At 41.5% G+C, this 24,200-nt stretch overlaps 1 protein-coding gene across 3 annotated transcripts in view; it reads left to right on the plus strand.

Annotated features, from left to right (window-relative positions):
- tspan9a (tetraspanin 9a) overlaps positions 1-24,200 on the plus strand; it is a 536,473-nt gene that overhangs the window by 284,876 nt on the left and 227,397 nt on the right. The gene's annotated exons all lie outside the window — the stretch shown is intronic.

Genomic DNA, 24,200 nt, shown 5'->3' on the forward strand with positions numbered 1-24,200 from the left:
CCATCTCCCATCAACAGGGGAAATCTAGATCCAGTTCTAATGATTCTCAAAAACCCAGCCTGTATGAAGACAGGACTGTTTATTTATATGACATCACTAACTTCTCTCTTATGGCCATAGTCAATATATAAATCAACACATTACTGTAACACAATAATGATTAAATGAATTATCTTTCTTAACTGTACAGTTATTTTTTTCCCAATGTAAGTATTTCCCACATTTTACACAATTTAATCAACCTTTTTACACATAAATTTAATCAATCATGAATTTTAGCTGTTCAACCATGAATTATGTTTAACTTAGTTGTAAATGAACATATTCATCAGTTTCATCATACCATATATCATACAGTATCTCTCAATATAACCACACACACAGTATTGAGGTTTTTCACTCACGTGACCAAGTCATGTGAGGCTGCCATTTTGGACGTCACGGCTCGAATCAGTTTGAATGCGAGGAAGGCGACAAACGAAAAACATAAAAGAAAAAGGAGCGAGATGCAGAAAACACCTTCACTATCCAGCGACGTAGGGCATTTACAGGGCGAGCAGAGGGAGAGGTATTTGCAAAAATTGAGGTTAGCAGGCTTAGAGAACGACGTTTACCTGCTTCCACCAGGATTGTTCACTGACGTACGGAAGTACACGAAGCCCTCGTCTTTACCTGACTTCGGCCCACATGATCTGTATACCTATGTCGTTAAAAACCCATCGCCATACACAGGTATTGATCTGAAAGCGTATAAGAGTTTGGATGCCTACAAATATTTTGTGTCAGGCTGGGTAACATGCCTACATCAGCGGGTCGTCCCTGGAGCCGGTGGTCGCCATCTTATTACAGCTAAGGTTTGTTCACATTTTCATTTACTTTCGGTCCTCAGGATAAACAAAATGTTATTAAATGTCATTGAAATAACTTCTTAGTCTGTTGAGACATGGCCCGTTATAAATTTGCTGTTACCAGGCAATGACCAAGAACTGTATTATTAGGGTCGGTGTCTGTGTTGTAGCAGTGCACTAGCAACTAGCTGTTAGCACTAGCTAATGTCAACAACATAGCTAGTATGTTACTGTAGCAATGTTTACGTTCAGTCATTTGGATGACTGTTAAAACCTTTCAGTCTCAAGTTTTTCCTTTACTGTATTTACTAGTTTACTGTAATTATGATCCGGCAGCTATTTACACCGGATCCAGTGTAAATAGCTGCCGGAGCGCGCTCTGGCTTGCTCCCCCTCAAATTAAGCAGCGCGCTCCAGCACTCCGGGAGCAAGCCGGAACGCGCTGCTTGATTTGAGGGGGAGCAAGCCGGAGCGCGCTCCGGAACCTCGGCCGGAGCACTCCGGGAGCAAGCCGGAGCGTGCTGCTTAATTTGAGGGGGAGTAAGCCGGAGCGCGCTGCTTAATTTGAGGGGGAGCAAGCCGGAGCGCGCTCCGGCAGCTATTTACACTGGATCCGGTGTCTGTAACACGTTTTTTTTTTCAAGCTGGTTCTCCCTCTCTGTCTGCAGCGTTAGTATGTAGCTTGACCTTCAAAATGGCGGACACCGGGGCGTCACGTGACCCTGTGACGTGAGGTGAAAAACCTCAATAGACCCCTTCGCAGTAAACGTCATTCATACGTAAGCGGAAATTGCGTGCACAGCCTGGACCCAAAAAAGACTCAGAAATGCCTAGTTGTTGTGTTGTCGGGTGTCAGAATCGTAGCAGTGATGGGGTTAAAATGTACAGAATTCCAGCAGGATCTCACCCATTCCAAAAAAAATCGCAAACGTCTATGACTACAAGCCATCAAACGTGTAGACTGGGATGAAAGCACCATCAAAAATGCGCGGGTTTGCAGCACCCACTTCATCACAGGTAAGATCAGGCTATTTATTAAATATTTCTTTTTTATTCTTTCTAGTCTTCGTTTATTGATGTAGCAAAATACTTTGGTAACGTTTGTCTGATTAGCTGGGTCATAGTTACACAATGTATTGAATATTGTTAGCATGTTAACTTAGCTTCGCATGCAATTTTGTTTGTAGGAGAGCTCTCGCTTGACTCAAGCAGTCCAGATTTTGTGCCATCATTATTTGTGTATGCCGAAAATCACAATTTTAAAGCAAGGATGGAAAGGTAAAATTGTGTGCCCTCACTCTAAATGCCAACTTACGTTGACTGCTCTAACCTAGCTCCCACCCCGTTCAGTTTCATTTCTGCTCTCTGCCTCTCGCTTTTTACGCAGCTCTGATTTCTCTTAGCTGCACTCTTTACACTATCATTCCTTTCATGCCATTACCTCCTGCAAATTGCTGTTTAGTGTTGGTATTTGCTGTTGTAGCTAAAGCCACATTGCCATCACATCACTGGCATCATTTGATTAAAACAAAATGAATATGAATGTCCCATTGTTAATCAAGTTGTACATGCCCGCACATAACATAATCATATGCGTCTAAAGACTTGTAGGCACGAAGTTTTTCGTGGGTGTACACTGAAGTCTTGTCAATAAGGTACGAGTATATATCTGGTCATCGTATACCAGGGAACTTACTAACATCGTCCGTCCACTCTTTAATTAAATACGGATCCGGTAGGCGATGTCCACTTGTTAGAGTTAACTTATTTATGTAGCATTCTCAATCTTGTAACGACAATTGTTTTGCATAATCTGACAGCTCATAATGCCGGTCTATGGGCAGCGCCATTGTTTCTGAGTCCAGGCTGCACGCGCATCCTGGCAACGGTCGGTTTGTTTACAAACATGCGAAGGGGTCTATCAAAATAAACATTATACCTTACTTCTTTTAAGTTATCAGAGCAAGAATATGCAGTTTTAACTCTTAAAGTTAACAGAAACAGTGAACAGTAATGATAAGCCAAGTTCAAGTATTCATGGAGCAAAGACACGTTTTTCTGCCACCTCTTGTATCAACTCACTGTGTGGCTAATATAGTTAGCATGCGCTAGCGCTAATTAACTCGGCAACTCTCCAAGACGACGCTGCCAAAAGTAGGACTACTCCTAGCTCACGGATCCCCGTACACCTCCAATGTCTCAGGTAAGTATTTTCTAATGGATAGTCAGTGTTAATAACCGCTATTATAACTCTCTCTGTATTTCTCATCCGCTCCAGTCACTGCTGCTTTGACCTAGTCTGGCTAATGCAACTTCAAAGCTCTGCGAGCATTTGGTCTGGCAAAGATATTAAGCCCAACCGTTTCCCAAAGCGCGTGGTTGACCCGCCTCCCTGAAATGCCTCAGTTTGCTACTGGTCGAAGCCAGAAAAGGCTGTGACGAAGCTTAAACCAATCACATCACGCTTTCCTCTGACGTATGTGACGCGACGGAAACTGCTTGAGTAACAGGAAGAAGATAAATACCTCCAGGGCTGCTCTTTGCTCCGTTTTCAATGAGAACTTCCCGTTGAATGCTTTCAATACAGCATCTACCGCTGTGTCAAAGGCTTGCCGCTGCTCCATGTTCGTAATGTTTCTAGTGAATGAAGCGCTTCCAGCATAGATTCTGTAAACAATCTATGGCTTCCGGTCGCAGTTCTACTACGTCAGTGCCTTGAACACACCTCTACCCAGGGCCGTTGGAGATGCTCAAAGTTGATTGGCTCCCGATTTTTCGGGAGCTTGGAAGAGCTGTAGATAGCTTGCCTTGCCAGACTAAGGGCCTCTGCACGCTCTTGCGACAAGGCTTTCACAGATAGCTTTTCGCAGACAGTTGTAATTTATCGTTGAGCGGGGAGTAATAGGCGTGCGCGATGTTATTTACCGCCACAACGCAAGGGGGCGCGAAGTCGCGAAATCGCTAGGAGTAGTTGGTGGGTGTGGTTAGTGGAGTGTTTATCCTCCGGTTACTTATAATTACTAGAACTGGAGTCGTATAGATGTATGTACTTCCTCACTTCCTCGATCAACCGCTCTTCGTGCTGCTCCATCTTCGCTCGTGTTTTTAAAAATGGTGGTCGTGAAAACAAACCAAACCGGGAAAGTAGGGAAGCGGAAGTGTGTGTACAGCGGATGTAGAGTGGACCAATCAGAGCCCTCTTGTCTGCGACGCTGTCTGCGAGGCTTCTGCGGTGGTCACAATTTTTGGGAGGTGCGCGCAGAGCGTCTGCGAAGGTGGGGGGGCTACGCAGACGCCATCTGCGACGCCATCTGCGAGGACTGGGTTGTCAGCATAAATTGGCCTTAAGCTTGCAAGAGGCCCTCGTGTTGCGTCACACTTAGGATGGGCGGGCCCAGGCTAGCTTTGACCCGCCATGCAACTCACTTGACTTCTGTGTGAAGAGGGTGGGACTTGATCCCTCTTGACCAATCATAATTGTCCACTCTATGAAATGCGACAATTAAGGATTGTGTGTGTGTGTAAAATAACTGATTGACAGACTGATTAACAAATGAAATTAAATTAATAAGGAAACTATAGAAAAATAAAATATAACTGGACCCAATTCTCTACTGGGTTACACAAAGATAATAACATGTTATGAGATGTTTACGTTATATAGTGAAAGTCCCCAAGATGCGTGCATATTTCTGTGAATTGCGTTCCGAAGTGTCTAGAGTTCGTTTTGATGCCAGCAGCAGCGGGCAGGCAATGCACAGCACTAATAAATGGTTAAGCTATTTTGCCGCGGAAGACAGCGGGTGTCTGCACAGTTATTTGAAATAAGAGTGCCCCCATTGAGACAGTCGGTATGTAAAAAATAACGTCAGATGGCACATTTTTGTTAAACGGGAAACGGGAAGAATTTTTATGCAATATGACATTATACTTTAGTGTTTGGGGAACTACAATAGACAGCGCATTCTTGGAAATGCCCCGGGGCCAGTCAAAAACCGATGTAGATGGGATTCAGGGATGAACACAAAAATAAAAAAAAGATATAATCTTCGCCCCATAGCTGATGTCATGATCTAATTATAGCTGATCTGAGGCCAACACTAACCCGATGAATGTGTAGGGAGGGTACTTCTCGATTTTGGGCCAATCAAAAGCCGACGTAGATGGGAGCAGGGGTGAAAAAAACTGGCTCCGCTCTCTGGCCGATCATTGTACGATCAAATTATTCAAGAGTGTTCCTATACGATCTTAGGCCAACATTGGCCCGATGCATGCGTGTTGTTGGGGATAGGGAATTACTATATAGAGGACTTATATAGTGAGCTCATTGGTAAAATGAAAAAAACGCTTTTGGACACTAGTCTGTCGCGCTGGTATTTATGTCATTACTGTCGTACAATTAACACGTGTCAGATCAGTCAGCTGGTGGGTTTTCAAAATAATAAATACATGCATGTGTTCAGTGGTGGCTGGTAGTCTTTCAAACAGGGGAGGCTGGTCGGTTACGATATTTCCAGATTTTAAAAGAAAAAACATCAATTTTGCCCATACTCTTGCCACTGATCTGGCTGATTGTTGGCAGCGTCACAAACTGTGAAATAACAGGTTCTTTTGGCCCATTAGCCTACTGTCCAATATACATGATGGTGGTGTTGGGGGGGATATTTTAACATTTAATATTTTAAAATTGTGGCATGTTGTTTAAAAATTGATCATTATTGAAAGCAGCTCTTTGTCAGGAACCTCAGCAGTAAAGCTGGGTGCCACACATTTCATTCAATGACACTTTCCCTATATTTTACTTATTTTGACTGAGAAATGTTTTATTGACAATTTTGATAACCCTTCACTTTTAATCCAGGTCTGTAGTGTGAAATGTTCTCGGCTGTGTTTTTGTTTAAAAATGTCTTCCAAATTGTAGCTGTGTTTAATTCATATCCAGAAAAATATATATTCCAATATAATATACTCAGCATAAACATTTTAAATAGATTCTATATTTTTGGTCCATCCATGACATATTACTAAAGTAGCCTATTTACTGTTGTTGATGTGGGTCACTTGCTGTTAGCCAATTCACTTTCTCGTACCAGGAGAGCTGAAAGGAACGAGTATTATTCCCTACCTTTTTCACCAAGTCAATTTGAGGCGTTGGTCTACCCTGCTCTTTAATTTTAATTTTTTCCTCGAAAGGAAGACTGGCAAATGGCTTCGCCAAAATTAAATCAGCAATGCTTGGCATCAGCAATGCTTGGCATCCGTGCGCAGCTTTCTTGCTAGCTGACTAGCCCCTCAAGTTCAAGTTCAGTCACTCAAATAAACAAAATTTCTGGAACTAAGATAGCAAACTTGACAACACTATATTTACACTTTATTTACAATGAAAATATATACAAACTAAAAAAGCTGGTAGAAACCGTATGTAATGAATGAAATCGAAATGTAAGCTGATCTCTTACAATACACCACAGCACTTGCGAATCCGCATGGGACTGAACTGAAATTCACCGCTGCCTGTCTATAGTTGAAACAAGCTGTCAGTCAAAGAAAATATCCGGCCGCTTTCACCAATCACCAGTCTCCTCGCAGAAACTGCCATGTCCCTCCCATGTGAGGCTGGGAGTCCGTAGGCGGGCGTTTTCGCAGTATTTGTCCAATAACCGTCTTGCATTTTGAGATTGAAAAGCACATAGCTCCCAAATGCCATTGAAGTCCACTGAGGCTGCGCTGCATCGCGCTGTCACGAGGGGGAAAAACTCACGCACACATTAAAGTTATAAGGGAATGATTTCGCACTGTAGTTGGGTTGAGCACATATATTTCTATGATTCTGGATCTGAAATAGCAATGTTATAAGGTCGGCTATAACATAAGCCTAGCGCAATTCATCCTACATGATGTTCGTCATTTTTAGAGGAGGCTGAGCCTCCCTCGTTGTCTTCGAGCAATCACCCGTGCATGTGTTTTTGTGATAAATCCATGTTATACTGGGCATATTTCCCACATTAATCAATACAAAGTACCTGCATCTTTCAGTTCTTTTAAATCAAGGCTGAATACTTTCTTCTTTGCTGCTGCCTTTTATTAAATCAAATTTGAGACTTTTAATTTGATTTCTTTCAGCACGACTGCAATGCATGATGGGATATATTGCTTTGGTTAGTGACCATCTGTTGTACACTACTTTTCGTGATGCATTGTGGGATACTTTGAGTGCACTATATAGGGTGTAAATAATCCTCACTAAGGTTTCGGACAGCACTACAAAATGGCGTCCTCACTATATAGTGAGTAGGGAGCAATTTCGGACGCAGGGTCTGACTTACCGTGTGAATGCAAAGTCTCACCTCATGTGTGGTAGTAAAAGAAGTGAGCAGGCCACATTCAGAGCAGATCACATGAGCAGATTCTGGCTTCAGGACTATTTTTAAAGATATATGAGAACATGTCTGACAGGTGACTGACGACTTTAACTAGCAATAAAATGATACACCTCGTAATTCTCATTCAAACCTTTGATATTAAACTGCAAATGATTTCAGCAGCAATGTGGCAGCTTGAACTATGGATATTGTATTTGCACTTGATTTATGAGTGCATATTTCTCATCAATGACTAAGCCAATCATGTGCTTGGCATCTGTCCACTGATTGAAGGGTAGGTGTTCGGTTTAACAGAGATTTTAATCAGTCCTCTACAGTAATATACATGCATCTAAGCAAATTTGCATTGGTGTGTGCCAGGTAATTACTTGGTGCCCTACAATGTTACCAAACATTAAGAAATAAATATCAGAATATGGTTTTCAGTTTCAGATTATCCCCCCCCAAAAAAAAAAAAAAACACATACCACAACAGATTTTTTATATTTCCCCAGCAAACCACTTACACATGAAGTCAATCCAGACTAATTAACCTACAAAGGGGCTTAATTGAGTTTTTGGACTTCTGATATGAACAGTAAAGTTGGCAGAATATTGAGCCAACATGACAAAACAGAAATCAACGCCTCCAGCTTAGAAATGTCGAGCTCACATCAAACTAATTGTGTGCTTATTAAGTATTCATGACAGGCCTATATAATGAGAGAGGACTGCTCTAATTGATGGAGTGATGATGAAACCACAGTACAATGAAGGAAGGTACCGGTAAGTACCGGTATCACTTGACTAATCTGTCTTCAGATGTTTGGTAGGGACATAATCGTAGCGCAGGTGGCCAAGTGGTTAGAGCGCTTGACTGCTAAGCAAATGGTCCCTGGTTCGAGCCTCGGCTCGACGGGGATCTGGGGCTCGCTCCCTGTCCACCCAGCAGTGAATGGGGACCTGGTGGAAACACTGGGGAAGTTAAAGGCGGTGAGGAAAGGAACTGGCCACCCTACCTCACTATGCCGATGGCCCAGGACAAGTGCGCTCTCTAACAGGCACTACCCCAATGTACGAATCGTATATGGGACTCCCCTTTGCTTTAGGGACATAATCACCAATTAATTCAGGCAGTTCTGTTCTTTTGGCGAAATATACTGTATATATTTTTACTGAAAACTTTCTATTAGATTATTTAAACATTTTGAAATTTTGTCCTCTGTTCAGAGTGTGTAATCTACTGAGAGGAAGAATATTCTGCTCTCTAACCAATCCACTGCAGAGAAACAGCATTCCTTTGCTGATTACTTTCTTGTCATTCTAGCAGAGGGGAACTGTTAGGGCCTTCTAGGCCTTCATAGAAGGCCCAAACAGATCAGCATTTCAAATGTTATATTTAATTTCTTTCATAATTACATTATAATTATTCTCTTCTAAGTTTAATTTGGCCTCATTTTCTATCAAATTTGCTTCAGAAATGAAAGGGTTACTTTCCTGAAAAGATTAAAATCGAGTTATCCAGTGAGATTTGTTTGTTTGTTGTCTCTAGGCTGAGAAGAGTTTCGACCTGGCTCACTCATTGGTTAGGACTTCATTGCCGGGACAGAAGGCCATGGCAGTGTATGTTTATGTAGGAAGTGACAGCTGAATTAACCAATCAGATTTTGATTTATTGTGGGAGGGACCAAAAACTTATCATCCTAGGCCTTCTCGAAGGCCAACGTGAGCATAACCGCGAATCGGCATCATCAGTGCAGCAGTGAAGTCACCTTCCAGCCGGTGTAGCATTCATCAGTAGTGTTAGCGAATGCTAATAAAGCAGTCAAGCCAGTGCTATTGAGAGCGACTAGCGCAAACTAACAGCCGAGAAACAAAGATTTCTGTGTCCAGACTCTTCTTCCACGCACACTTGCCACAGTATTTTTCACTCAGACTTAAGTATTCATTTCCCTGTGTAATTTCATCTCATCTCATTATCTCTAGCCGCTTTATCCTGTGCTACAGGGTCGCAGGCAAGCTGGAGCCTATCCCAGCTGACTACGGGCGAAAGGCTGGGTACACCCTGGACAAGTTGCCAGGTCATCACAGGGCTGACACATAGACACAGACAACCATTCACACTCACATTCACACCTACGGTCAATTTAGAGTCACCAGTTAACCTAACCTGCATGTCTTTGGACTGTGGGGGAAACCGGAGCACCCGGAGGAAACCCACGCGGACACGGGGAGAACATGCAAACTCTGCACAGAAAGGCCCTCATCGGCCACGGAGCTCGAATCCAGGACCTTCTTGCTGTGAGGCGACAGCGCTAACCACTACACCACCGTGCCACCCCCCTGTGTAATTTACTTATTTTTAAAATCAACATCGACAGCTCCACACAACAGAGCTACCGGGCAGCCTGCCGCTAATCCCTTGCAAAATCCTTTGCCCTGTTGCTTTTTTGGTGTGTCTGGCTAAGTTTTGGCTGAGCTGAAGTCCCAGCTCTAATAGTAATGGTTCGTCACTGCATTCTCGTAATAAAAATGGCTGAAGTTATTAAAAAAAAAAAGTTTTAAAAATCTGGAGGGGGTTTGTGGGGTCGGTTGGTGGATGGATTAAAGGCATGCTTGTCAAGAGAAGAGTGAAGTGTTAAATAAAAACTGCAGCATTTTGCATTTAGATGTTCAAGATGTTAATACATTAACACATCTATCACAGGGCTTAAAAAATCTGTTTTTGTCAAACAGCACTTCTCATATGTCACTATGGGAGTTGTTGTTGTATTTCTGCAAAAGAATCACTCAGAATTATAGCTTTGTCTAAAACGGATGTTCTTTTGGAAACGTTGTATACTACATTGCAATTTTTACAACCTGCCATGTCAAACTTTTATGTTTTGGTTTTTTTTTGGTGGGTTTGTCCATCTTCCACCAGCCTTTTCTCTCTCAGACTTTATATTAGACTGAACAGCTGCAGTTGATTTATTTTTATTTTTTTTTTAGAAAATAGTAACACCAGACACATCAGTCTCGTGATGGTGTGAACAACTGGACAGCTGAATGAACTAGGTTTAGAAGACGGTAAAAACTCATTTGTTTTTCAAGACAGCAATATTGGGTTTTCTTTTTTTCTGCTTTCACTTTGAGAAATGGTTCGACAATAAACCCAGAAATAACAGTAAATTCTGGCTAGACTGATGCAGACGTCCCAGTCCTAATATTCTTACACATACTTTTGCAAAATGTGTAGCAGTAGAAAATATTTGTGTAGTAGTAATGGGTTATAAGCACTTACCATCATGTTAACTCTGCATTTTTATAGTTATCAGTCTGATGAAACTTGCAGCTCACAAAATGTCATCTTCTATATAAGACTCATGAATGAATGGGTCAAACTAATCCATATTTGTCTGGAGATGTATTTATAACCACAGACTCTGAATGAACAGATTGACAGCAAAGGGTTTTGTGGTACCCACCCACCTACACACACACACACTTGGTTTCAGAGAGAAAAGAAGGCTATAAAGGGATAATGAGGCCACGGTATATCAGAAGCTGATCTGGAGACTGAGAAAGATAGAGACTTGGATCAGTGCGCATACAGAGCATTTTAAATAGCTGTGTATCTGAGCTCACTGCACCAAATCGTTAGGAAAGGCTGGAGGTCAACAATGTTGTGGGTATTTGGAAAAAGCCAGACATTTCAATGCGACTTAAACCAGGTTTTGTGTGAAATTATTTCCTACAAACGGCTGTCATTGTGGTCAGGGCACACTGCTGTGCAATCACAGTATGCCACTGTGGTAGCTTATTAACACTGAAAGGGTGACAGAGGAAAAGAGAACAACGAGCAGCTATTCATTAAAATTCAGCCATGTCAATGTATCAGACCTGCAGCTGATTGCTAGATTTGCACATCTTACAGTAAGCCCCTGGCCGAGATTAAGCATTTGCCGGTTTGTGTGTCTCATTTTGTAAAGAAGAATTTCTCATCTCATCTCATTATCTCTAGCCGCTTTATCATGCAGTGGTTCTCAACCGGGGGGGCGCGCCCCCCTGGTGGGGCGCGGAGGTACTCCAGGGGGGTCGCGAGTAGGCTTCATGTATGGAGGAAAAAAAAAATCTGGGGCTAACAGGCTATAGTAGCTAAGCAGATGCAATACATTTACCCATGTCAAAATGCAGGACATTGGACTATTACATACAAATCAATACTATTATAAAATCTATCAACAATCTATCATAAAATCTTGTGTGTGTGGCCGCATCAGTCGGGGGAACTGTGATATGTTCCCAAGCCTTGCAGACTTTATCAGTAATGCAGGCACTTCCCACGATTTCTCATCTGTCTTTCAAGCAGCGTCAGAGCACCTGTCGGTAATGAGAAAACAGTTTGCGGCATACTTCACAGAGGATTATCGCTCTTTTGCGTGGGTTCGAGATCCATTTGTGTGTACTGCTGACGAACTTCCAGTTGACATGCAGGAACAGCTTATTGAGCTGAAGAGTGACAGTAGACTTAAGGCAGTCTTCACCTCATGCCCTCTTTCGACATTCTGGGCAGCATTGATGCAGGAGTACCCGCAACTGTGTGACGTAGCCTTGAAACTGCTCATCCCATTCGCATCGACCTACTTGTGTGAGGCAGGATTTTCAAAAATGACTGCGCTCAAAACGAAATATCGCAATCGTGCGCAAATTGAGGATGACTTGAGACTGTGCTTGTCAAACATTTCGCCAAGAATCGAGGATCTTTGTAAGGCAAAGCAGGCTCAGGTCTCGCATTAACGCAAATGCAGATCACAAAGGCACAGTAAAAAGTAAAACCTAAATTCACGCCTGGTCCCAATTCCCAATGATATCAATAGCCAGCTAATGATAAGCCTAATAAAATACCTAATAAAAACACTAATAATAATAATAATAATAATAATAATGATGCCTATTAATAATAATAGCATAATAATAATAATAATAATAATATCAACAACCAACAACAGCAATAATAATAATAATAATAATAATAATAATAATAATAATAATAGGCCTAATAATAATAATAATGCCTGAAAGAACATAAGTCTTGTACTACTGCCAACAGCTTAGTAATGATAATAGGCAATAATAATAATAATAATAATAATAATAATAATAATAATAATGCCCGAAAGCAGATTAGAAATGTGGTGCTACTGCCAATTATAACAATAGCCTAATAATGATAATAGGCCTATGTATTTCTATGGAATGGATAATGCTACTACTGCTGCTACTGCTACTACTACTACTAATAATAATAATAATAAAAATAATGATAATAATAATAATAATAATCTAGCCCAGGGCTATCTATCTATCTATCTATCTATCTATCTGTCAATATAAGGTGTTGTAGGTCGGGTGGCGTCACTGCGGGTGAGTGTGTTGCGGGGGTGGGGGTGGGGGCGGGGCGAGAAGAGGGGCCCCCAACTGCAATGAACCAGCTTTGGTGGGGCCCAGGTTGCAAAAGGTTGAGAACCCCTGTTCTACAGGGTCGCAGGCAAGCTGGAGCCTATCCCAGCTGACTACGGGCGAAAGGCTGGGTACACCCTGGACAAGTCGCCAGGTCATCACAGGGCTGACACATAGACACAGACAACCATTCACACTCACATTCACACCTACGGTCAATTTAGAGTCACCAGTTAACCTAACCTGCATGTCTTTGGACTGTGGGGGAAACCGGAGCACCCAGAGGAAACCCACGCAGACACGGGGAGAACATGCAAACTCCACACAGAAAGGCCCTCGCCGGCCACGGGGCTCGAACCCAGGACCTTCTTGCTGTGAGGCGACAGCGCTAACCACTACACCACCGTGCCGCCCTAAAGAAGAATTTAATTATTGATATTTTATGTGATAAATACATTCAGATTGCAGTGAAGGACTAAAGCTGCAATTGTTTATCATCTCTTTAAAAGAAACTGTCCTGCTCCACAGTGCTGTGCTCCACTGAATACTTCACTGCTGTGTGTATCACAGGTTACTCTCATGTCGGTTTTTTCTGGGTTCTCCTCTCCCATTGTACAAGAAACATGCAAGCTGGTGAATTAGCAACTCTAAATTGCCCTTAGTTCCAGATCCATTGTGGGTTTGATCAGGATAAAGTGCTTTCCAAAGATGTATGAATGTTTTTTTTCCCCCTTTCTTTTCCACATTTTCATTTCTTGCTGTGTCATTTTTGACATTTGGGAGCACTGAGTGCTGTAGAAGAGAGCACAAGTCAAATCGAGTTTATTTTTATAGCGCGTTTAACAATAGAAGTTATCGCCGCAAAGCAGCTTTACAAAAATTTAAAGGCTTTAAGCATGAGCTAATTTTATCCTTAATCTATCCCCAATGAGCAAGCCACGAGTGCTGAAGAGAGACATGCATGGCACACCGGTGGTGCAGTGGTTAGCGCTGTCGCCTCACAGCAAGAAGGTTCTGGGTTCGAGCCAAGTGGCCGATGGGGGCCTTTCTGTGTGGAGTTTGCATGTTCTCCCCGTGTCTGCATGGGTTTCCTCCGGGTGCTCCAGTTTCCCCCACAGTTCAAAGACATGCAGTTAGGTTAACTGGCTACTCTAAACTACCCATGGTGTGAATATCTGAGCTGTGTTATGTGGTCAAACATGACTAGCATGGCAGTTGCCAGTGGCACCCTTGTATGCCTTCAACTTGGCCATGTTGAGCTGCGTCTTTTGTAATTCAGCTCCAAGAAAGGATGATTAGCCACTTCAACTTTGACATGGCGTGACGGCACCTGTTCTGTTCTCTTTTCTTTTATGTTTCTGCCACACGGGATGATCATGAATAGTGCATGGAAAGTCCTCTGGCACTGCTGGGGCTTTTACATGCTTCTGCTCTGTTCTTGTTGGCACTGATTTTACACACACTCCTTGAACAAAGCATTATGATGACCTGTGAGCAGAGGCAAGCCATCTCCTGTAAGTGAGGTCCTGTGGAGAGAGGGAAGCTCTCCCACTGGGAAACTGTATGTGAATGAGAGAGCGAGAAAGCAAATAGAAAGGCTGAGAGGAAGTGTGGTGAAGACTGCAATACATGAGAGCAGCTTGAGAGAAAAAGGCCCTTGAGAGAAAGGGGAAGAAAGCAGCAAGGGTTTGAGAGAGTTGTTGATTGGTGCTCTCAAGTCAAGTCAACTTTATTGTCAAATATGCTATACATGCTCGACACAGCACAGATGAAATTTCAGTCCACTCTGACGCACGGTGCAAACAGGCAATGCAATAAATAAAAATAGAATAATTGAAAAAAAACCAATATAAACAGTATAAACACTCTAGATAAGAACTAGACATAGACTAAACACTCAAACAATATAAACAGTATAAACACTCTAGATAAGAACTAGACAAAGACTAAACACTCAAACAATATAAACAGTATAAACACTCTAGATAAGAACTAGACATAGACTAAACACTCAGACAATATAAACAGTATAAGCACTAGATAAGAACTAGACATAGACTAAACACTCAGACAATATAAAGAGTATAAACACTCTAGATAAGAACTAGACATAGACTAAACACTCAGACAATATAAACAGTATAAACACAAGATAAGAACTAGACAAAGACTAAACACTCAGACAATATAAAGAGTATAAACACTCTAGATAAGAACTAGACATAGACTAAACACTCAAACAATATAAACAGTATAAACACTCTAGATAAGAACTAGACATAGACTAAACACTCAGACAATATAAACAGTATAAACACTAGATAAGAACTAGACATAGACTAAACACTCAAACAAACAATATAAACAGTATAAACACTCTAGATAAGAACTAGACATAGACTAAACACTCAAACAATATAAACAGTATAAACACTCTAGATAAGAACTAGACATAGACTAAACACTCAAACAAACAATATAAACAGTATAAACACTCTAGATAAGAACTAGACATAGACTAAACACTCAGACAATATAAACAGTATAAACACTAGATAAGAACTAGACAAAGACTAAACACTCAGACAATATAAAGAGTATAAACACTCTAGATAAGAACTAGACATAGACTAAACACTCAAACAATATAAACAGTATAAACACTCTAGATAAGAACTAGACATAGACTAAACACTCAGACAATATAAACAGTATAAACACTAGATAAGAACTAGACAAAGACTAAACACTCAGACAATATAAACAGTATAAACACTAGATAAGAACTAGACAAAGACTAAACACTCAGACAATATAGAGTATAAACACTCTAGATAAGAACTAGACATAGACTAAACACTCAGACAATATAAACAGTATAAACACTAGATAAGAACTAGACAAAGACTAAACACTCAAACAATATAAACAGTATAAACACTCTAGATAAGAACTAGACATAGACTAAACACTCATATATATATATATATACACACACACGTAAATTGGTGCAAATAAACAAACAGTCAAGGGCACTTGAGGTATAGCAGGTAAACATTAAATAAGCAGTATAAACAAACTAGCAGCTGTTAAGGTGAGGTAGTGCGGAATAGTGCAAATGAGGAGGTAAAGTGAGATGTGCGGTCCCTGAGTTCAGTGTGTTAATGAATGTTGAGAGTGTGGGTTTGGGGGGGGGGGCCTGTGAGGATGACATGTCAGATGCTGAAGGGGGGGCAGGGGGGTGTGCGAGCAGAATCTGTGGCAGAGGGGGGAGGAGGGGCAGAACAGGGAGGGAGTTGAGCCTCCTGACTGCCTGGTGAAAGAAACTGTTCTTGAGCCTGCTGGTTTTGGCCCGGAGACTCCGCAGTCTCCTCCCCGACGGCAGCAGGCTGAAGAGGTTGTGAGATGGGTGGGTGGGGTCACCTGCAATTCTGATGGCTTTGCGGGTGAGGCGGGAGTTATAAATATCCATTAGAGAAGGGAGACAGACACCAATGATCCTCTCAGCTGCTCTCACGATGCACTGCAGAGTCTTGCAGCAGGACATGGTGCAGGCGCCGTACCACACGATGATGCAGCTGGTCAGGATGTTCTCGATGGTGCCTCTGTAGAAAGTGTGCATGATGGGGGCCAGGGCTCTTGCTCTCCTCAGTTTGCGGAGGAAGTACAGACGCTGTTGGGCTTTTTTGGCCAGTGATGCGGTGTTGTTGCTCCAGGACAGGTCTTCAGAGATGTGCACACCCAGAAACTTGGTGCTCCTCACCCTCTCCACTGCAGCACCGTTGATAGATAGTGGAGCATGCTGGGTGTGCTCTCTCCTGAAGTCCACAATTGTGGGTGTGAATGGTTGTCTGTGTCTATGTGTCAGCCCTGTGATAACCTGCCGACTTGTCCAGGGTGTACCCCGCCTCTCACCCATAGTCAGCTGGGATAGGCTCCAGCTTGCCTGTGACCCTGTAGGACACGATAAGCGGCTACAGATAATGGATAGATGGATGAATATCATTGACAATCTAGCATTTCCTATTAGAAGAATACGAGACACCAACTCTGAGATTATTAAAACTAGTTCTAGATTGTAACCAACTTATTCCAAGATGTCTTGTCAAGTAAAATGATCTGTCCATGCAGCAAGATAATTTCACTAGTATTAAGGAATTTTCTCCTCAAATTCAGTTTTCAGTTTTTTTGCAGTGTAAGGCTTCACATTCTCTAAATACAAACGCAACATGTAGCAGTAAATCAGCCTACTAAACACTCCCAGTTCTCTAATTTTCTGATATTAATAATCTGATATTAATGTTAATATTAATTTATTTTACTGGCCTGAATCAGTGAATGACCGCGAGTTGGCCTAGTGGTTAGCGTGTCCGCCTCTCAACTGGGAGATCGCAAGTTCTATTCACGGTTGAGTCATACCAAAGACTATCATAAAAATGGTACCTACTGCCATCTGGCAAGGCATGCTGCAATACAGATGCGAGTGAGGAGTCAAACTCTCACGGTTACCAGAGGACTAGTCCCCCACTGTAACCCTAGCTATGTAATAGGTGAGAGGCTGAGGGCTACAGAAACGGAGAAGAATCAGTGAATGAGACTACATTAGGCATATTTTCGAATCCGATCAATTGATTTTATGCAATGAATTTGTTTTGACTCACATGACACAGACAGTGGAGCCTCATCCACAGGGGCAGCTGGAGAAGAACCCCACCATATATCGTCTGTTCAACAAAGGTTCATCTTTATTAAGATCTCATTCACCACTCCATGCACTTTAAATTCTGTTGAAATACTAATTACCACTTTTGAGCCACGAAGGGTTTAATAAGATTTTGCGGTTTGACAGATACAAGTCCATATTCCATTCATTTTCTCACCTTCTGTTGCATGGAATCAGAGTTGCCAATGATCCAGTTTTTGCACCAAACTGGCCTAGTTTAAAAATACTCCAAAACCACCAAGATCTTATTTTATAGCAAATAATCAGCATTAAATTGAATGAATTTCTGCAAACAAAGGTGAAGTGTAAGTGCAAGCACTGGGTCTATGATGTACAGAACCATTTCTACTGTAAGATATGATGCTCAGTTTGAGAGGATTATGGAATGAATAATGTCTGCACATCAGAAATGAATGTGCACCATGGTGACCTTGTTTCCTACACAAGAGGTTCAGAGAAAGAAGAAAAATGAATCTTCCTTTTCCAGTGCCTGAACTTTTTTGGGGTTAGATTCAGGATTTTTGAGATGTATTCAAGGTGGAAGTTTTGATGAAGCCTGGCAACACTGGTTAGCTCTTCTGTCTACACATCATACTCTATGATGGAAAACATATCTTCTGTATCGAACACAGTGGAACAAAGATATGTCTAAAACCTCTCAAAACGAGCTGCTAGATGGTATGCTGGATGTCTGTATGTTGTTGACTAACAACTGCCTTTTATGGGGTTACTTGAAAAATTCAGTAGGTGGTAGCCTATAGCACAAGTCACATGTGATAGCCTCTTAAATTTTAATTTTGTTTTGAGGCTATTCTTATGCTGTCATACTGTCATCTTTCACAAGCCACTTCTAGACACAAGTCTCATTAACAGAATCCTTCACAGAATAATCCCAGTTACTAATCACCACTACGTATATCTATTAGTATATACAGTGGGGCAAAAAAGTATTTAGTCAGCCACCAATTGTGCAAGTTCTCCCACTTAAAAAAGATGAGAGAGGCCTGTAATTTTCATCATAGGTATACCTCAACTATAAGAGACAGAATGGGGGGAAAGAATCCAGGAAATCACATTGTAGGATTTTTAATGAATTAATTGGTAAATTCCTCAGTAAAATAAGTATTTGGTCACCTACAAACAAGCAAGATTTCTGGCTCTCACAGACCTGTAACAACTTCTTTAAGAGGCTCCTCTGTCCTCCACTCGTTACCTGTATTAATGGCACCTGTTTGAACTCGTTATCAGTATAAAAGACACCTGTCACAACCTCAAACAGTCACACTCCAAACTCCACTATGGCCAAGACCAAAGAGCTGTCAAAGGACACCAGAAACAAAATTGTAGACCTGCACCAGGCTGAGAAGACTGAATCTGCAATAGATAAGCAGCTTGGTGTGAAGAAATCAACTGTGGGAGCAATTATTAGAAAATGGAAGACATACAAGACCACTGATAATCTCCCTCGATCTGGGGCTCCACGCAAGATCTCACCCCGTGGGGTCAAAATGATCACAAGAACGGTGAGTAAAAATCCCAGAACCACACGGGGGGACTTAGTGAATGACCTGCAGAGAGCTGGGACCAAAGTAACAAAGGCTACCATCAGTAACACACTACGCCACCAGGGACTCAAATCCTGCAGTGCCAGACGTGTCTCCCTGCTTAAGCCAGTACATGGCCAGGCCCGTCTGAAGTTTGCTAGAGAGCATTTGGATGATCCAGAAGAGGATTGGGAGAATGTCAGATGAAACCAAAATAGAACTTTTTGATAAAAACTCAACTTGTTGTGTTTGGAGGAGAAAGAATGCTGAGTTGCATCCAAAGAACACCATACCTACTGTGAAGCATGGGGGTGGAAACATCATGCTTTGGGGCTGTTTTTCTGCAAAGGGACCAGGACGACTGATCCGTGTAAAGGAAAGAATGAATGGGGCCATGTATCATGAGATTTTGAGTGAAAACCTCCTTCCATCAGCAAGAGCATTGAAGATGAAACATGGCTGGGTCTTTCAGCATGACAATGATCCCAAACACACCGCCCGGGCAACGTAGGAGTGGCTTCGCAAGAAGCATTTCAAGGTCCTGGAGTGGCCTAGACAGTCTCCAGATCTCAACCCCATAGAAAATCTTTGGAGGGAGTTGAAAGTCCGTGTTGCCCAGCGACAGCCCCAAAACATCACTGCTCTAGAGGAGATCTGCATGGAGGAATGGGCCAAAATACCAGCAACAGTGTGTGAAAACCTTGTGAAGACTTACAGAAAATGTTTGACCTCTGTCATTGCCAACAAAGGGTATATAACAAAGTATTGAGATGAACTTTTGTTATTGACCAAATACTTATTTTCCACCATAATTTGCAAATAAATTCTTTAAAAATCAGACAATGTGATTTTCTGGATTTTTTTTTCTCATTCTGTCTCTCATAGTTGAAGTGTACCGATGATGAAAATTACAGGCCTCTCTCATCTTTTTAAGTGGGAGAACTTGTACAATTGGTGACTGACTAAATACTTTTTTGCCCCACTGTATGTGATTTTTTAGTGATGGATATCCCACTGATCATGGCCATCTCTTTTGCCAAGTTCTTTGATTTTAAAGTGAAGTTTCCAAGGTTTTTGTGCTACCCTGGTGAGTGTGAGGATATTGAGGAGACTGGTGGAAGGAATGAAAGAAGGCAGAGCAGCATTTATCTGGGTTGCTCTCTGTGCTTTTCAGCATGGCACTCTTATCAAAATTAAAAACAAAAGGAGACAATATCAGGCTTAATTACACACACACACACACACACACACACACACACACACACACACACACAGCAGGACACTGTCTGAGAAAGGTTTATTCAATCAGCTCAGCTCTGCACTGATACTTGGTCTTTCAGGCTTTCAGACGCTAACTTCAAAACAGAGCATCTGTCATCATTACTTACACAAAGGTGTAGTCACTCATTGATTACCCACTCATTCTCTATTCTCCCTTCAGGCCTGGTTGGAATGAATATGTATTGGATCTCCATTCTGAGGCTAAAAAAGCTCTACGAAACTGGGTAGCTGCTGGGAAAGTCAGACAAGGCCCAGAGTTTCAGCACAAGAAGGCCACTAATGCCAGGTTTAAATATGCTGTACGTTATGTGAAAATAAATGAGCAGATGATAAGGGCAAACTCCATGGCTAGAAAACTTCAGCAGAATGATGTCCAGGAATTCTGGAAAGAATTTAAAGTTATTAGCAACAGCAAGATGCCTCTTCCATCTACTGTTAATGGTGTATCTGGGGATGAGAATATTACTGAGCTGTGGGCGAAGCATTTTGGGGAAATTTTTAACTGTGTTGAGAGTGCTGCTTTTAAAGTAGATGATGTTGCTTATGATGATGGTATGGTTGTTAGACCAGATGAGGTGTGTGATGTGATTGGGAAGCTGGCAGTGAATAAAGCCAGTGGTCCTGACCTAATCACTGCTAAACATCTGAAGTATGCCAGTTATAGACTCTCAGTGCAACTTGCTTTGTGTTTTTCTGGCCTGTTAGCACATGGCATACTACCTGACTCCTTGTTATCTGTACTATTGGTACCAGTTATTAAAGATAAAACTTGTAAAGCATCCAGTACAGACAACTATAGACCTATTGCATTAGCTAGTATAATATCCAAGGTGTTAGAGCGGATCCTTTTGGAGAGGCTCCAAGTACATGTGGTAACAACTGACAATCAATTTGGTTTTAAACATAAACATGGAACAGATTTGTGTATCTATGCATTAAAAGAGCTTATATCAAAATATAAGAAGAAGAACTACAATATTTGTGTTTTTTAGATGCGTCTAAGGCGTTCGACCATGTCAACCATGGAAAGCTGTTTCTAAAACTATTTGAACGAGGGGTTCCTTTATACTTGATATGTGTCCTGCATTACTGGTATTCCCATCAAACCATGCAGGTCAGATGGGGCGATGCATGTTCTAGCCCTTTCCTTGTTACCAATGGTGTCAGGCAAGGTGGAATTCTTTCTCCTGTTCTTTTTAATCTATATATGGATGACCTGTCCAGGAAACTAAAATATTGTAAGACTGGATGTATGGTTGGGGATAAGCTTGTTAATCATCTATTGTATGCTGATGACTTAGTTATCCTATCACCCTATAGTGCTGGTCTCCAGCAATTGTTCAGAGCCTGTTCAGAGTATGGGATGGAGTATGACATCAAATATAACTCAAAAAAGAGTGTTGTCATGATTGCCAGGACTAAGGAGGATCAAAAACTACACTTCCCTTCTTTTTATTTACATGACACTGAGCTGACAATTGTAACTAAAGTTAAATACTTGGGTCATATTCTTAGAAATGATTCATGTGATGATGATGACATTCAGCGTCAATGTTGCAAACTGTATGCTCAAGCGAATATGCTGGCACGTAAATTTTATGTGTACCAATGATGTCAAAATATCTCTCTTTAGAACATACTGTACTCCACTGTATACAGCTCACCTTTGGTGTAGCTATAGCAAAGCAAAGATGAATAAGATCAGGGTGGCATATAATGATGCCCTTAGAATCTTGCTTAAGACGCCTAGGTGGGAAAGTGCAAGTGCTCTGTTTGTAACTGCAAATGTACCCACGTTCCAGGCTCTAATGAGAAACCTCATGTACAAATTTATGTGTAGGTTAACAGTATCAAGAAATGCCATCATAATGTGTTTGACTAGTATTAAGGAAAGTGACACCCAATACTGTTCTGACATTTGGAAATATTGGAAGAGCCAACTGTATGTATCTTCAATCTGATTTCTTTTTTAATGTGTGTGTGGGTGTATGTGCGCGCGTGCGTGTGTGTATATATGAACATATTATAAATGTAAGTGGGGCGGCACGGTGGTGTAGTGGTTAGCGCTGTCGCCTCACAGCAAGAAGGTCCTGGGTTCGAGCCCTGGGGCCGGCGAGGGCCTTTCTGTGTGGAGTTTGCATGTTCTCCCCGTGTCCGCGTGGGTTTCCTCCGGGTGCTCCGGTTTCCCCCACAGTCCAAAGACATGCAGGTTAGGTTAACTGGTGACTCTAAATTGACCGTAGGTGTGAATGTGAGTGTGAATGGTTGTCTGTGTCTATGTGTCAGCCCTGTGATGACCTGGCGACTTGTCCAGGGTGTACCCCGCCTTTCGCCCATAGTCAGCTGGGATAGGCTCCAGCTTGCCTGCGACCCTGTAGAAGGATAAAGCGGCTAGAGATAATGAGATGAGATGAGATAAATGTAAGTGTTTGTTTCTTGTATGTACAATTTTGGACCCTGAGTCTGTAAATAAAATTTATAATAATAATATGATTCCTCCTCCTATTCACAGCTCATGCTTGACCATGACGCTGCTGCCACACATTTTTAAAATATTGACATGACTTTTTCATTAAAGGTGGACTAAGTAAGATTAAGAAGAACAAAAAAAATGACTAAATCAGCAAGTGAAAGGTGCTTCCTATGACTGTCAAATTATGTGTGTGTGTGTTATTTACCAGCTGGGAGGTCTGTATCGTGAAATACCGTGACCGAGGTCTTGAAAGTACTAACCGAGGCCCTCTGAGCCAAGGTCAGTATTCAAGGCCGAGGTCACGGTATTTTCACCATACGGACCGACCTTAAGCTGGTAAATAATATATTTATTTTTTTCTTTACCAAATCCTAACAGAAAACGAGAGCGCCCGAAAGGGAAAACCGAGCCGAGGCAAGCTGCCATTTTGAATCCTCATTCACGGCTGTAATGCAAATTGCTTCCTCCTCGGTATACAAGTGCACTTACATGGCAGGAAAAAAAACTACATTTTGCCGCCTATGTTGTAGTCCCCTATTTATACAAAACTGAGTCATTCAGGATTCAGCCATGTTTTTGCTCGGCGTTAGCAACAGTTACAGGTTTTTAGCTTTCTCCTGAAATGTTTTCTTTTATTTCTTCTTCCTCAGGGTAGTAAAACTCGCTTTCGCTGTGAAGACGGTCATTATCACTATCCATGATGTAAAATTAATGCTATTCTCCTGAGAAATGCGAAAATAAAAGTTGACAAAAATTGCTACGATGTTTGTTGTTATTGTGAACGAGCGAGTCACCAGAGGTCCGTAACTGGGGTCCGTATCATAGGATACGGACCCGCTCGCCAGCCAATCAGAGCGCAGGATTTGATGGAAACCGGACCATGGAAAAAAAATTTATATATATATATATATATATATATATATATATATATATATATATATATTTTTTACTTAATTAATTGCTTCTTTGTAGCTCAGTATTGCACACCAAATCTTGTTGTACAAGTACACTGACAACAAAGGTTTTCATAATGAAATTGACAGTTTTATAAGTTGTGCTAATTAAACCCACAACAGTATTTTTCAACACTTCTGTGCTAAATTACAACTTTATACAGCGCCGTCCAATTACAAATGCATCTACTTACTCTTCTTTCATTTTCCACTGAAGTGTTTACCAGAAGTTGAAACTAAACAAATGACTGATAGGATTTTAATCACAGAATACTGTACATACAAAAAGTTTGGAAAGTTTGAAATGACCCAGTTGACTTACTGTACATCTCTGACAAGTAAACATATGAAACATTTTCTCACTTATATTAGAAGCGGCCACATAATTCATTTTTTTCGCCGCTGATACACATAAATTATGTTAGTGTCATTAGGTAGCACATCTTTGTAATGACAAGAAAAGTCTATTTGGGGTGAGTGATTTTCAGAGACAGTGTGACAATTATAGATAACTCATGTCACAAGGATTCTCCCACACTGACAATCACAAATTACAAGCATTAATTCATTTATT

This window comes from Neoarius graeffei, chromosome 6, assembly GCF_027579695.1.
Source record: "Neoarius graeffei isolate fNeoGra1 chromosome 6, fNeoGra1.pri, whole genome shotgun sequence".
NCBI classification, from domain to species: Eukaryota; Metazoa; Chordata; class Actinopteri; order Siluriformes; family Ariidae; genus Neoarius; species Neoarius graeffei.